The sequence below is a fragment of the Dendropsophus ebraccatus genome, chromosome 3 (genome assembly GCF_027789765.1).
Source record: "Dendropsophus ebraccatus isolate aDenEbr1 chromosome 3, aDenEbr1.pat, whole genome shotgun sequence".
In the NCBI taxonomy this organism is placed as follows: domain Eukaryota; kingdom Metazoa; phylum Chordata; class Amphibia; order Anura; family Hylidae; genus Dendropsophus; species Dendropsophus ebraccatus.
Genome location: NC_091456.1, coordinates 42,021,951 through 42,036,592, shown reverse-complemented (window position 1 = coordinate 42,036,592; position 14,642 = coordinate 42,021,951).

Sequence of the window (14,642 nt, the reverse complement as noted above, 5' to 3'; positions counted from 1 at the left end):
TCGTCCACGCCCAGTGTTGGTGACACTTCTGCGTGGCCCGCCTCCAATGTGTTTGAAATCCTCCTCCCCATATTCCTGTCCCGCCTCCCATGTCAGTCTTCGTCCACCACGCCCCGCTTACACTGTTTACGTCCCTTCTATCCTCGGCGTCGCAGCGCATGCACAGTAGAGCGCCGTAGCGTTCGTATCCCACGCAGTGACCGGATACGTGCGCCACGGCGCTCTACTGCGCATGCGCTGCGACGACGACGACAACTTCAGTAGTGAGGGCGAACAAAGGGCGGAATGAGAGGAGGGGGAGACGCAGACCGGGACCACAGAGGCGGCGCTTCACCTTGGCACGAAGGCTCTCGGCCCCGCCTCTTAGACACAACATCTCCACAAGTAACCTTCTTTTTTCACCCGAACGAAAACTCTACCAGCGTCCACAAACATACTAGAGGAATGGACTTCACATGAGCTACAAGTAGGTATAAGTAGTTGGGGAGGGGGGAAAGTGGGTGCAGAGTCACTTTAAGCATGTTAGCATAACAATGACATTTCACAAAGCTACCAGCTGTAATCAATATACCCATCAGCACCGATGATCGTGCTGTCAGGAAGCCAATGGGGCACATGGCTTTAAAGGGGTATTTTAGGAAAAATGAACTTTTGCCCTATCCACAGGATAGGAGAAAAGTAGGAGATAATGGGGGGTCCGACCTTTGTACCTCCGCCAATCATCTTATTGTATGAATTGAGTGGTGGGTACGGCATGTGACCTGTGGCTCTATTCATTCCTATGGAGTGAAGGAAAGAAGTGAGTATGCCAGAAGAGCTCTTTCCATCACTGTATAGGAATGAATAAAGCCACGAGTCACGTGCTGTAGACACGTCTCCATTCATAATACCGAGGCCAGGGGAACAATGCGGAGATCGGTGGGGGGTACAGAGGTAACACCCCCCCCACACACACACACACACACACACACACACAGGGGCGGTCTTGGCATTTCTGGGACCCCAAGCAAAGTTATGTCTGGGGCCCCCCCCCTCGACACGCGTTCCAAAACAATAGACCGCTGTGTGTTGCCCCCAGTAGTATATACCCCTTATGCGCTACTGCCAGTAATATGTACTCCTTGTGTGCTGCCCCCAATAGTATATACCCCTTGTTTGCTTCCCCCAGTAGTACATAGACCCCTGTGTGTTCCCCCAGTTATATATAGCCCCCCGTGTGCTCCCCCAGAAGTATATAGACCTCCTGTGTGCTGCCTCAGTTGTATATAGACCCCCTGTGTGCTCTCCCACTAGTATATAGGCCCCCTGTGTGCTCCTTCAGGGGTATTTAGCCCCCCTGTGTGCTCCCCCACTTGAATATAGACCTCCTGTGTGCTCCCCCACTTGGATATAGACCCCTGTGTGCTCCTCCAGTAGTATATAAACCCCCTGTGTGGTTCCCCCAGTAGTATATAGACCCCCTGTGTGCCCCACCAGTATTATATAGACCCCTTGTGTGCTGCCCCAGTAGTATACAGACCCCTGTGTGCTCCCCCAGTTATATATAGACCACCTGTGTGCCTCACAAGTAGTATATAGACCCCCTGTATGTTCCCCCAGTAGTATATAGACCCCCTGTGTGCCCCACCAGTAGTATATAGACCCCTGTGTGCTCCCGCAGTAGTATATAGCCCCCCTGTGTGCTCCCCCACTTGGATATAGACCTCCTGTGTGCTCTCCAAGTTGTATATAGACCCCATTCTGCTGCCCCAAGTAGTATATAGAACCCCTATGTGCTGCCCCCAGTAGTATATAGACCCCCCTGTGAAGCCCCAGTAGTCTATAGACCCCTGTGTGCTCCTCCCATTGATATAGACCTCGCTGTGCGCTCCCCCAGTTAAACAGACCCCTGTGTGCTCCCCCTCCCATATAGTATATAACACAATAAAACAAACACTTATACTCACCTGGGTCCGGGCGTCTCCACTTCTCTTCACTCTTGTGGCCGCAGGAAGGGTTTCCCTGCGATCACAAGAGGCCGCACACTCCCCTTGTCCTGGCGCCGATGCTCCAGTGATGTCACTGGAGCACCGGCACCACAAGGACATAGCGGCCACTTGTGACCGCAGGGAAAACACTTCCTGCGGCCACAAGAGTGACTGACAGGAAGGGAGCCAATGGCTCCCGCCCTGTCAGTGCTGCTGCATGTAACTATGAACGCTCATTACGAGTGTTCATAGTTACAATTCAGATGGCAGCAGCGAGCGGGGCAGCGGCCCTGTCCAGCGGTCTTGAGCACAAGGGCGTGGGGGCCCCCCTGGATGTTGGGGGCCCCAAGCAATTGCTTGGGGTGCTTGGTGCCAAAGACCGCCACTGCACACACACACACATAATCTCCCACTTTACCTCTATCCTGTGGATAGAGGAAATGTTATTTTTTCCTGTAATAAAAATAAGAATAATATTTCTTTTTGGTAGTATAACCTCAGATAGTTAATGTAACAATAAAATGTTATATAAGAAAAATAGTAGATGTTTTCATACAAGTTATTAGTTATTTTTATAATTACTGAATCCTCCTGGAGCATTTGCCTCCTCCTATAGGATTCTATTGTTAATACTAAATCCTCCTTGAGCAGTGTCTGTCTGCTTACTCCCATAGGAGAAAATATTACCGTTTATATAAACATCCCGATCCTCTTCCAAGCAAATCCCCATACAGTAACTTGGCTGTGTACACTGTGAATAATTTCTCTTTCTTTACTATTTTACACATATGGCCTATTCCATTTGAACATGGTCTTTTGTGATATTGTAACACTGGCTTTTGCTCCTTGATTACTATGATTTCTCACAATCTTACCCATTTCGTCCTGGCTGGCTTTACCCTTAATGCTGCCCTGAAAATATGTGTAGTTACTTTCCTGATTCTTATTTACATTCTATCTCTTCTAGGAAACCTATTGACTATCATGACCACAAGTATAGATCAGCATCTACAAGCACCAATGTACTTCTTCCTAAGGGGCCTAGCAGTTCTGGACATCCTCTTTATCTCTTCTACAGTTCCTAAGGTTCTATCTATGCTGGTGACTTCTGACAATGCTATCAGCTTGAATGGCTGCCTTCTACAATTATACTTCTACATGTCGGCAGGTGGAGCTGAGTTTTACATTTTAGGAGTTCTGTCAATTGACAGGTACATAGCAATCTGTCAACCTTTACGATATAACACAATTATGACCAGCCAGGTCTGCTGGGGATTAATCCTTACCTTTCTGACATATGGGTTTTTGGAGTTCATTCCAGCTATTCTTCTCATGTCTCGCTTACATTGGTGCAGTGAAAACAATGTGATCGATCACTTCTTTTGTGATGGTTCTGCACTTTTACATTTATCTTGCTCTGATACTCATGTTATTGAAATACTGTTTTTTTCGTTTGCTTGTTTCGCTCTTTTAAGTTCATTTATCCCAACAATATTGTCTTACTTTTTCATCATTGCCGCTATATTACGTATCTCCTCATCTTCTGGCAGAAAGAAGACGTTTTCCACCTGCTCTTCCCACTTTATTGCTGTGTTATTTGCCTATGGAAGTTGCCTTTTAATTTATGTCACTCCTGCAGGAACTGCACCTTTTAGCATTGGAAAGAGTGTGGCTATTTTCAACAGTGTATTAAGTCCATTGCTACATCCATTTATCTATAGCTTGAGGAATAAAGTAGTTATCAGCAGCTTAAAACGCATGATTAAGATCCATATTATGGACAGAAATCCTGGCCTGACCATAGCCTAGTTACCCCGAGATCCGAGATCATCAGCTGAATGTTGTCTTTCAGCAAGTTTAAAAATTATCGTCTGTTGGCCGTGCAACACTCTATGTAGTAGAGTGTGCACGGCCAATGGCTAATGACAGTGTAAAGGAGATAATAAAGATGTATACTTACCTGCTCAGGCTCCCCCGATGTCCTGCTGCCTTTTCCCAACATTCTCTGCTTACCACAGCCGCCCGTGACACTTCTGGCCCTGTCTCTCCAGTGCCAGGACACTCAGCCAATGACTGGCCGCACAATCCTATCTCGGTCAGTAGTTGGCTGAGTCGCCTATCACTGAAGAGACAGGAGCAGAAACATCAGCAGCAGTTGTGGTTAGCAGGCAATGCTGGAGAAAGGCAGCAGGACACAGGAGAGCATGGGTAAGTATTAGGGATGAGTGAACCAAACCGTTATGAACCAGATTCGTTACGAACTTTGAGAAAGTTTGTTACGAATCTGGTAAAAATAACAATGGCGACGCAAAATTGTACTTTTTTCACAGAATGGACCAGGATACAAGGGATTATTACTCCTATAATGCCTGGTATCATGGTTTTCTGTGAAAATCAAGATGTGTGCTGTCACCCCTGTTAGGGTGAGATCTTAAATTAGTCTCCTCAGATATACCTGGGTGCTGCCTAATCAAAAATGTAATGTGACAGCTGTCTGTGAGTATCAACCAAAACACATGAAAGCAACTTCAGTGTTCAAGCTTATCGAATTTATTAAGGGAAAATCTCAGTTCATATCTTTACAATAAAGGTTCAAAAAATAGGAGAACCCCATTTAGCTGCAACAAAAAAGTTAAAAAAAAAAACAGTCCAAAAAAAAGTCCCATCACTGTCCCAGAAAAAAAAAGCTGTCCCATCAGCTCTCCCATCACTGCACAGTTTTGAAGAAAAATGTTGGCGACTCTTGGTGTCCAAGACCGTGTACCCTAGTGCTGATGTCTGGTCCTTTAATTATGGGCAAGGGCAGAACATGTCTGTTACTGCCCATTGGATCAACATTCCCCCAGAAGACCACCAGAAAGTTAGCCCATTCTTGCCACTGTCACCTCCCCGGTGCTTTAGGGGGTCAGTTCTGCAAAAGTTCTGTCTCCACCAGCTTGCAACCAGGCCAGGCGCTCTCAGGCTTTCCTCCATTTTGTGAGCCTGGGTGAATGGAGCCACAGTTGGCAGGAGCTCCTCCGGACCATCAGGAAGGAGAAGAAGATGTATGAATGGCTGACCCCAGGTCAACTAACGGTGGGAAGTGTTGTAGCCGACAAAGGGAGGAACATTGTCTCTGCAGTGCAGCAGGGAGGGCTGAGTCATAAACTTTGTACGGCACATGTGATAAACCTCATAGTGCACAGGTTTCTTCGAACATGTCCTGCCAATTGTTGATCCTTTTTGAGGACGCAACTCTGTTTGTGAGCAGGCATGACTGGGATCAACAACATCACCCCACTCGTCCGTGTTCTTGAAAGTGTGGTGAACAACATCATCAGCGAGGATTCCCCGGCCACCACTCCAAGGCTGAACATCCCTCTCCTACTCTGTGAATGGTCTATTCTCAACTATACTGGCCTGGGTGCAATCAGGTACTGCCTCCTCCTCCTCCTTCTCAAATAGTCTGTTCTCAATCATACTGGTCTGGGAGCAATCAAGTGGTGCCGCCTCCTCCAATTGTCTCTTTTCAACCATACTGGGCTGGGTGCAATCAAGTGCTACTGCCTCCTCGTCTGTCAATTGTCTGTTCTCAACAACACTGGGTCCAATACAGTACTATTACTGCTGCTGGTTCCACTGTCAAATATCTGTTTTCCACCCTACTGGGTCCAAGGAACTTTGTGTCCTATGTCCCGTGTAATCACTTCCACCTTGGCTAATTTTTTTCACTATTTTTGCACTTTGATTTTTTCCACTTTTTTCATAGCTACTGCAACTGAACAAAAATTTACCTCATCAGACTCCCACTATTGTAGCTACAATTATTCAGCCGCTATTGCAAGGTTCGTTTTAGGTTCGATTCGTACGAATCCAAACTTCATGAAAGTTCGGCAGATTAAACTGAACCGAACTTTTCAAAAGTTTGCTCATCCCTAGTAAGTATACATGCTTATTATTTTCTATGTAAAGCAAAGGCTGCATAGACTTGTGCGATTATCAAGCCACGTCAAGCTCCCTTGACTGCAGGAAATGCATAGAGCTTAACGGTACCTACTCAAGAAGAGGCGCCACACTGCGATAAGTGAATAATATATGCCAGGTTTGTGCACGTTTCAACAATAAGTTCAATATGGGCATGGGTATAATAAAAAAGTAGCGCAATCAGTAGCAACGGACACTATAAATATGGCCACCATGTAATTTGACTGTAGAGGTCAATAATTATAGTTGATGGTATTGCACAAAGAAACTGTACAAGTAGGACTATATGGGACAGAGCTATGAATATGTGCCTCATGAAATGTTCTTCAAAAAGTATAGGCGCCCTCCATTACTGTATTGTAAATTAAGTTACTGAAAGGTGACAGCTGCAGTGTGTGATGGTGGACTATTATAGTTATTTTGGAATAAAAGTTATTTTTTTTAATGAGATCACTCAATTTCAATGTTACTATTTCAACGTTAAATGAATCAAACATAAAAAAGAAAGAACTGTATCAGTGTTTTTATATGTGTATATAATATGTGGATCTATAGTCCATATTATTCAATGAAATAAAACTCTACTCACTGTAGATGTAGGGTATATGTTTGACATATACAGAGCTCCCTCAAGTTACAATATTTATTGGTTCCAGGATGACCAGTAAAAGATTAAAATATTATGTAAAGTACATACAGTGTCCAAGTTATATGGATCCTGATGTGGGTAAAGATATGTACAGAACATGAAGGACTGCAATATACTGTAGAGAGGTACTCATGGCCAATTCATTAAATACGTTCAATGGAGGCCTGGATGCTTTTCTTGAAAAATATAATATTACAAGTTATGGGCATTAGATTTCCAGTGATTTGTTTTCTCCCTGTGATGGGACGGTTATTGTCTGCCTCATAGGGGTTTTTGCCTTCCCCCTGGATTAACGCAGTAGGGTTTCCCTAGGTTGTACCTGATAGACTTTTGTCTTCTTTCAACCTTATTAACTATGTTACTACAAGATGGCCCATTACTGCAGGCACTTCAGTAACACAGGACAGGTGTCTTACCAGTGCAATGTCCACTCTGGTCAGATATTCCAGTAGTTCACACAAGTCACAGAATCTGGACTGTCTGTAGCATTGTATGGTAAAATGTAGTAGTACCTTCAGGGATTACTATATGAGTAAAAACCACAGCTAGGCACAATCTAGCCGTATTCATAAGCCTGCTTGAACAGATGAGTTTTGAGGGCACGTTTGAAGCTTCGGGTGTTGGAGATGAGTCTGACAGTCTTGGGTAATGTATTCCATAGAACTGGTGCAGCTCGGGTGAAGTCCTGGAGACGGAAGTGAGAGGTGAGGATCAAGGTGGATGTTAGTCGTAAGTCGTTAGAGGAGCGTAAGGCACGGGTAGGGCGGTAGACAGAGATGAGGAAGGAAATATAGGGAGGTGCAGCACTGTGGAGAGCTTTATGAGTGAGCAGGAGGACTTTGTATTGTATCTTGTGTTTAATAGGGAACCAGTTAGATGAGCCTGGCTGCTGCATTGAGAATGGACTGGAGAGAGGAGAGTTTAGAGGAAGGAAGGACGATTAGTAGGGAATTGCAGTAGTCTAGACAGAAATGAATCAGAGTGACAATGAGAGTTTTAGCTGATTTGACAGTAAGGAAGGGACGGATTTTAGAGATATTTTTTAGATGCAGGTGACAGGAACATGAAAGATTGAATATAAGGAGTGAAGGACAGATGAGAGTCAAACATAACCCCAAGGCAGCGGGATTGCTGTGTACGGGTTATGGCTGCACCACATACAGAGATGGAGATGTCAGGTAGGGGGCGGCTAGCAGAGGGAGGGAATACAAGCAGCTCAGTTTTAGCAAGATTCAGTTTTAAGAATAGAGAGGACATAATGTTGGAGACGGCCGACGGCCGACAGGTCATATCACAGGAGGAGGTATAGAGCTGGGTATCATCAGCATAGAGATGGTCCTGAAAACCAAACCTGCTGATGGTCCAATGTCCAATGGGTAAAGTGTAAAGGAAGAAAAGGAGAGGGCCCAGGACTGATCCCTGAGGAACCCCGACTGTAAGGGGAAGAGAAGATGAAGTGGAGCCAGAAAATGATACACTTAAGGAGCGGTCAGAGAGATAGGAGGAAAACCAGGATAGAGCAGAGTCCTTGAGGCCGATAGAGTGGAGCACAGTGTGGAGAAACTGGTGATCTACTATGTAAAAAGCTGCAGATAGATCCAGGAGAATGAGCAGAGAATGGTCACCTTTAGGCGGTGAGGAGATCATTAGAGACTTTAGTCAGGGCAGTTTCTGTAGAATGGAGAGGACAGAAACCAGACTGAAGGGGGTCAAGAAGGTTCTCAATATGTAATTTCCTCCATTATCCAGGTCCCTCCTATCCAGGATGCCCCTGTAGGTAGTCTCTCCTAGTAGCTAGCCCCCCATAGATAATTCCTTAATTAACCAGGTTCCCATTGCTGTGCCCACCCCCAAATAATAATGCTGTATATAGTAATAATGCCCCCAGCTATGTAACGACTGGAGTCGTGGATCCGCTGTACCACCGCTAGTGAAGGCGTAGCTGCACTAGAGAGCGGAGTTTAGGGGGCCACTGGTCTTCACCAGTGCTCGCCGCAAGGTGGGATGGACTTGCTGCGGCAGGCAACCCCTAGGTCGCTACCCCTGGCTAAGCTAGTTAACAGCGGCAGACGAAGTAGGCAGTAGGCAGATGTAGGCAAACAGCAGTAACGCAGCAGGACTCATGGCTGGAACAACAGGCAGCAGGAACACAGCTGGAACCACAGGCAGGTACCACGGGCAGGAGCAACGAGCAGGAACAATTGGCAGGAACAACGGGCAGGAATATGGAGAGCTCAGACCACATGCTAAGGGAAGCATGCAGAGGCACCAACAAAGCAAGGGCAGGACAGGTGCAAGTATGTATAGTGTAAGGGTGCTTGGATCAAAACCAATTAGGGACACATTGTCCCTTCAAAGTTAAGCAGAGCTGGCGTGCGTGTGCCCTAGGACACTGGGATGCACGCACCGGACAGAGCGGGGACAGGAAGAGCAAGGAGGAGGAGATGCCAAACAGACCCGGCCGGGGACAGGAGCGGGAGGTAACAGGAACATGTAACATGGAACATGGAAGTAACATGCTGTGCCTTTGCATATAATAAAAATGCCCCCTACAAGACCACACATATAATAATAATGCTCCCTTTATTTAAGATATTTTCTTTATCAGCATAAATTATAAACATCAATATACAGAATTGTACCATAACTTCCTGACCCCCACCACCCATCTACCCACTACTGCTGCATTGTGTGCATTTAGACCTATGAAAAACAAGTTGTACAACAAAACGTATAAGAGAATCACAAAAAATACATTGATTGCAGCAACAGTTCACCCAGAAATATTATTTTCAGTAGTTTCAAACATCAAACTTTATTTATGTCATGTTTTTGCATTTTAATTTTGCTGTTAGTTCATAGTATTTTTTTAAAAAAAATCTAACAAAAAAATCTGTCCATAATGTACAACTACTGTAATGTATATAGAAAGCCTTACTGGACAATACTGGGTAATAAAAATGTTGTCCAAGACTGGGCAACTGAGAGAGGACTGAAATACTCGAATGGAGTCAGAATTGGGCTATGTTTTATTATTTTTTTTATTAATTTTCTTTGCTGGTTTTTTATTTGCTGATCTCCCTGAGCTCAGTGATTGTTCTATTTGGCTATGTTCACACAACCATTTTTTTCGGATGTATTTTTGAATGGCCATCATTTTGAGGTGCAACTACAGCTGTATTTTGATACTTACGGCTATGTTCACACTGCGTAGGAATCCGTCCGTAGTGCGAACCGCGAATATACGCACGTAGTTTTGAGGTTGATGCGTTCGCTTGAAAGTATACGATATACGCCCGCACAGTGCACACTACGTATGAGCTTACGGCCGGATCGTATACGGCGCCGTGAAAAATAAACAAGACCATTGTTTGAGGACGGAAATATTGAAACTCACGGCCGTGGATTTCCATGCGGTCCCGTACAGAGTACTTATTTCAGCCAAATTGAACTTGATTTTTCGATCCAAAAGGTTCTGTGTGGTTTACGGGGCTGGGCGAAGATTTCCAAGTAAATGACCTGCCTCAGATTGCTTCGAAACAAGCTAGGGAAGCAGAACTGTACTACGGGCGTATGTTCGCGGTGCGTACGCATCTGGCCACATGTCGATTTTTCGCACTCCCGTAGTTTCAGCCGCACATGTACGGCAGCGTAAGTCCTGCGTACGGATTCGTACGCAGTGTGAACATAGCCTAAAGCTGTAGATAATGGTTGTGCTCTTTATTTATGGGCGTGATTTTCAAAATAAGGCGACAAACGTGGTAGACACAGTCAGTTAAAGTGAAAGTAAAAAAAAGGTTTATTTGTAAATAAATTATTTACAACATATTTATATTCCTGTCAGAAGTACAATAAATGAGCTGTAGTCAGGAGAGTATCTGGTAATTGGGATTGTTGACCTATTATGCTCTACCTGACACATCTAAGAGGAGGTCAGGCGTCCCCTTTGTGGTGTCCCACCACGGGTGTTGCTGTTAGTTACACCCTTTGTAAAAGCCTGTACTTTTTACAGTGTAAGTGGTGATGAAGTAGTACCAAAGTTTCGCCACAAGATGTCGCTATTGCAAGTATGTGTATTCAGTTATTGCACAGCTGCAGTATTGAAAGGGTTATTGTTTGTTTATATGTCACATGGATCTGTAAGCCAAAGAGAGTACACTCTTCTTCTATCCTATCATTTCTCTCTTTACTTCTCACATTTGCACTCCTCACAAATTCACAGCACACCTTACAGGGGCTGTAGATAGGAAGTCACATGGGTAGAGGAAGTGTAGTGCCTTTTGTCGCTAGACTCTATAGAGGAAGGACACAAGCCAGAATGCTCTCTACAGCGGTCCAGTTGGGACCTGGCCCTCCCCAGTCTCAGTGTGAAGTCTAGGAGCAGACCTAGGCATATGCAACCTACAGTTTCTTCTCAAGTAATTCCACTCAACACTATGCAGTGTTAGACTTCCACTATAGAGGACAAGTCAGAGATCATCTCAACCCACGCCGTGGACAAGGAGAGACACAGTGCAGGACAGTATCCATAAAGCAAGGCTAGGAACTGATTGAAATAGAGCAAAGTTGCTAGAAGCCTATGAACTCTATCTCACAGCATGGTTGTAAGCAGGGAACCCTCAGCATTGCACTCATCCCAGGTAACAAGGTCTGGGGCTTGTGTCACCCACTAGGACTGGTCCCCCAACACTGGTAGGGCAATGGGTGGTGCAAAGACCAAACAGTCAAAACACAATATTCAAGTATTCTCTTTTTTTTCAAGCATTCTTCTATTTCTACCTCCGACATCCTAGCAGAGCACAGCACTACTTGGGTTGTGACTCTCACGACATCCTCCTCTCTGCTCTTCTGATTCTCTACTCTCAGCACGCAACCCAGCCAGCACGACTATACCACCCTCTATACTTTTACTACAGATCTGGATCCTAAACTATCAAGTGTCTTATTAAGTGTAATGTCTTATATCAATGCAAAGCTGTATGACCTGCTGCACACAAGTATCTTCAGAGTTAACAAGATTTTATTTATGATAAAGAGACTCTGTGATTCCTCGTCAAGCACCAACACAGTACACACACACACTCCTTCGGTCATCTCCCCTTTCTATTGGTGGCAGTACCAATAGTCCGGGTGGGACTATTGCTTAAACCCTTTGCAAAAGCCTGTACTTTTAAGTGTGAGTGGTAATGTAGCAGTACCAAACTTTTACCACTAGATGTCGTTGTTATAAGTGTTTATATCCAGATATTGCACAGCTATAGTAACTATAGGGCTATTGTTTTGCTTATGAACCACATGGGTCTGTACACAAATGAGAGTTCTTTCTTCTTGTAACCTACCATCTCTCTCTTTACTTCTTTATACACACTTCTCACCCACTCACAGTACAGTTTACACATGCTTTAGGAAGAAAGTCACATGGTAGAGGAAGAACGCAAGCTAGAACGCTCCCTACAGCAGTCAAGTTAGGCCCTGGCTCCTGCCAGGTCCCCAATCTAAGTTGTGGTCTGGACATAGAGCATATGTACCTAGACACAGTTTCTCTTCAAGTAACCGTATTCCACACTATGCAGTGTTAGGTCACTACTAGAGAGGACAAGTCAGGAATCATCCTAACCCATGCCGTGGACAAGAGGAACACAGTGCAGGACAGTATCCACAAGAAGTAAGGGAACTGATCTGGATAGTGCAAAGTTGCTAGAAGCCTATGCACTCTATTTTGCAGCGGGAGTTTAATCAGAGAACTCTGACCACTCTGCTCATCCCAGGTAACAAGGTCTGGGACTTGTGTCACCCTCTAGGACAGTTCACCCAACACTGGTGGTGCAAGGCCAAAGATTCAAAACATGGGCACAAGTCTTCTCTCTACTTTCAAGTATTCTAGTTAATCTACCTCTGAAATTCCGGCAGAGCACAGTACTACATGGGTTAGCACTCTCTCAACAATCTCCTCTCTTCTCATCTTTTTCTACCTCTCAGCACGCAACTAAGTCAGTACAGCTGTGTCACTCCTTCTACTTTCAATACAGATATGGACTCTAAAGTAACTTATCAAGACTAAAGTACACTGTATTCTCCTGTATCAAGTATCTTCACAGTAAACAAGATTATATTTATTTTAACGGAACTCTGTGGTTCTTTACTAAGCACCGACACAGTAACCACAACTTCCGTGGGTTATCTCCCCTTTCTGTGGGTGGCAGTGCCAATAGTCCGGGTGGGTCACTACTCCACTCCGGACCACCGTGACAATTGCCTAAGGGACCCCCAAACAGCCTGGCAGGTTACTTTCCACAGGGGAAAGAAGGTATAGCCAGCCCACTAAAAGCAGGTGTCCCACCATACCTATGTGCCCAAGCGGCACTGGCGTCACAACAAATTACCACCTGGCAGGGCTATACCTGGGCGAACCACTACACCAGTGAAGTCACGTTTACTCTCATGGCACAACACAACACTGTCTTATTTTCGGGGTTAACACAATAGTCTAAGAAAACCCAACATGTTATGCAGGGAGTGGCCATGGCAGCATACCGTAGGATTTACTCCAAACCAAACATACCTATTGGCCACAAAGGAATGATAAAATAGAGAAATCGCAAGGAACAAGGATAGGTAAGGTGTAAACCAACAAGCCTGTGCTGACTGCAAATATCAATATATATATACTTTTCCTTAGATCACATGTCACATAAATCTTCCAAATGTCATCATGTGCATAGTAATGAGTTATACTTTGTTTATTGATCTTAATATTGTTCTGCTTACACCTTATAGGAATCTGGCTTTGATTTCTTTGCTCTTACTTTGGAGGCTTCTAGTTAACTTAGATATTTACATATTTTAGGAGTCCCCTTTTTGTCTTTATGTGTCTTTTTAGAATTTGAAAACTTTATTTCACAAAATATATTGAAAAGTAGTTTTTCTTACAATACAATTAAAAAGTTTTGATTAAAACAACGTAATAGTTAAGTTAAAAATAAATCCTTGTGGAGTGTGGCATGTGCACAGCATTCTCCCATAGGAGTATATATTGAAGGTAATAATACATCCAGACCCCTTCATACTGTATCTCTTTCTTTATTGCCATCTCTTGTACATTTGTGCTTTGTTCTCTTCCCTTTGAGCATGTTCTTGTCTCATACAACAGCTACTTGCATTATTTCACATGTGTTAAAACCTTTCTCTGTGTAAACATGATTTCTTACAATTTGACCCATTTTGTTCTTGCCGGCTTTGCCCCCAATCCTGCCATGAAAACAAGTGTAGTCGCTGGTCTAATTCTTATTTACACTCTAGCCCTTACTGGAAACCTCTTGACTGTTGTGACAACAAGTATAGATCAGCGTCTACACAAACCAATGTACTTCTTCCTAAGGAGCCTAGCAACTCTGGACATCCTTTTTATCTCATGTACAGTTCCCAAGCTCTTGTCCGTCCTGTTGAGCTCTGACAATGCTATCAGCTTGAATGGCTGCCTTCTTCAGCTATACACCTATGCCTCGGCGGGTGGCACAGAGTTTTATACTTTGGGGTTATTATCGACTGACAGGTATTTAGCAGTCTGTCATCCTTTAAGGTATAACACCATCATGACCGGCCAGTTGTGCTGGAGAATTAGCGTTTGTCTATGGATAGTTGGGTTTATGGAGTTTATCCCAGCCATTCTTCTCATATCACGTTTACATTGGTCCAATGGAAATAATGTTATTGATCACTTCTTCTGTGATGCTGCTGCGCTTTTAGATCTATCCTGTTCTGATACTCATGTAGCTCAGATAGTATTCTTTTATATTGCTAGTTTCGCTGTTTTAAGTTCATTAATCCCGACAATATCTTCTTATTATTTTATCATTTCATCTATATTACGTATCGCCTCATCTTCTGGCAGAAAGAAGACATTCTCCACTTGTTCTTCACACTTTATTGCTGTGTTATTTGCTTATGGAAGTTGCCTCTTTATTTATGTCTTTCCTGCAGAAATTCTACCTTCTAGAAGTGGGAAGAGTGTGGCTATCCTAAACAGCGTATTAAGTCCATTCTTACATCCAATTATCTATAGC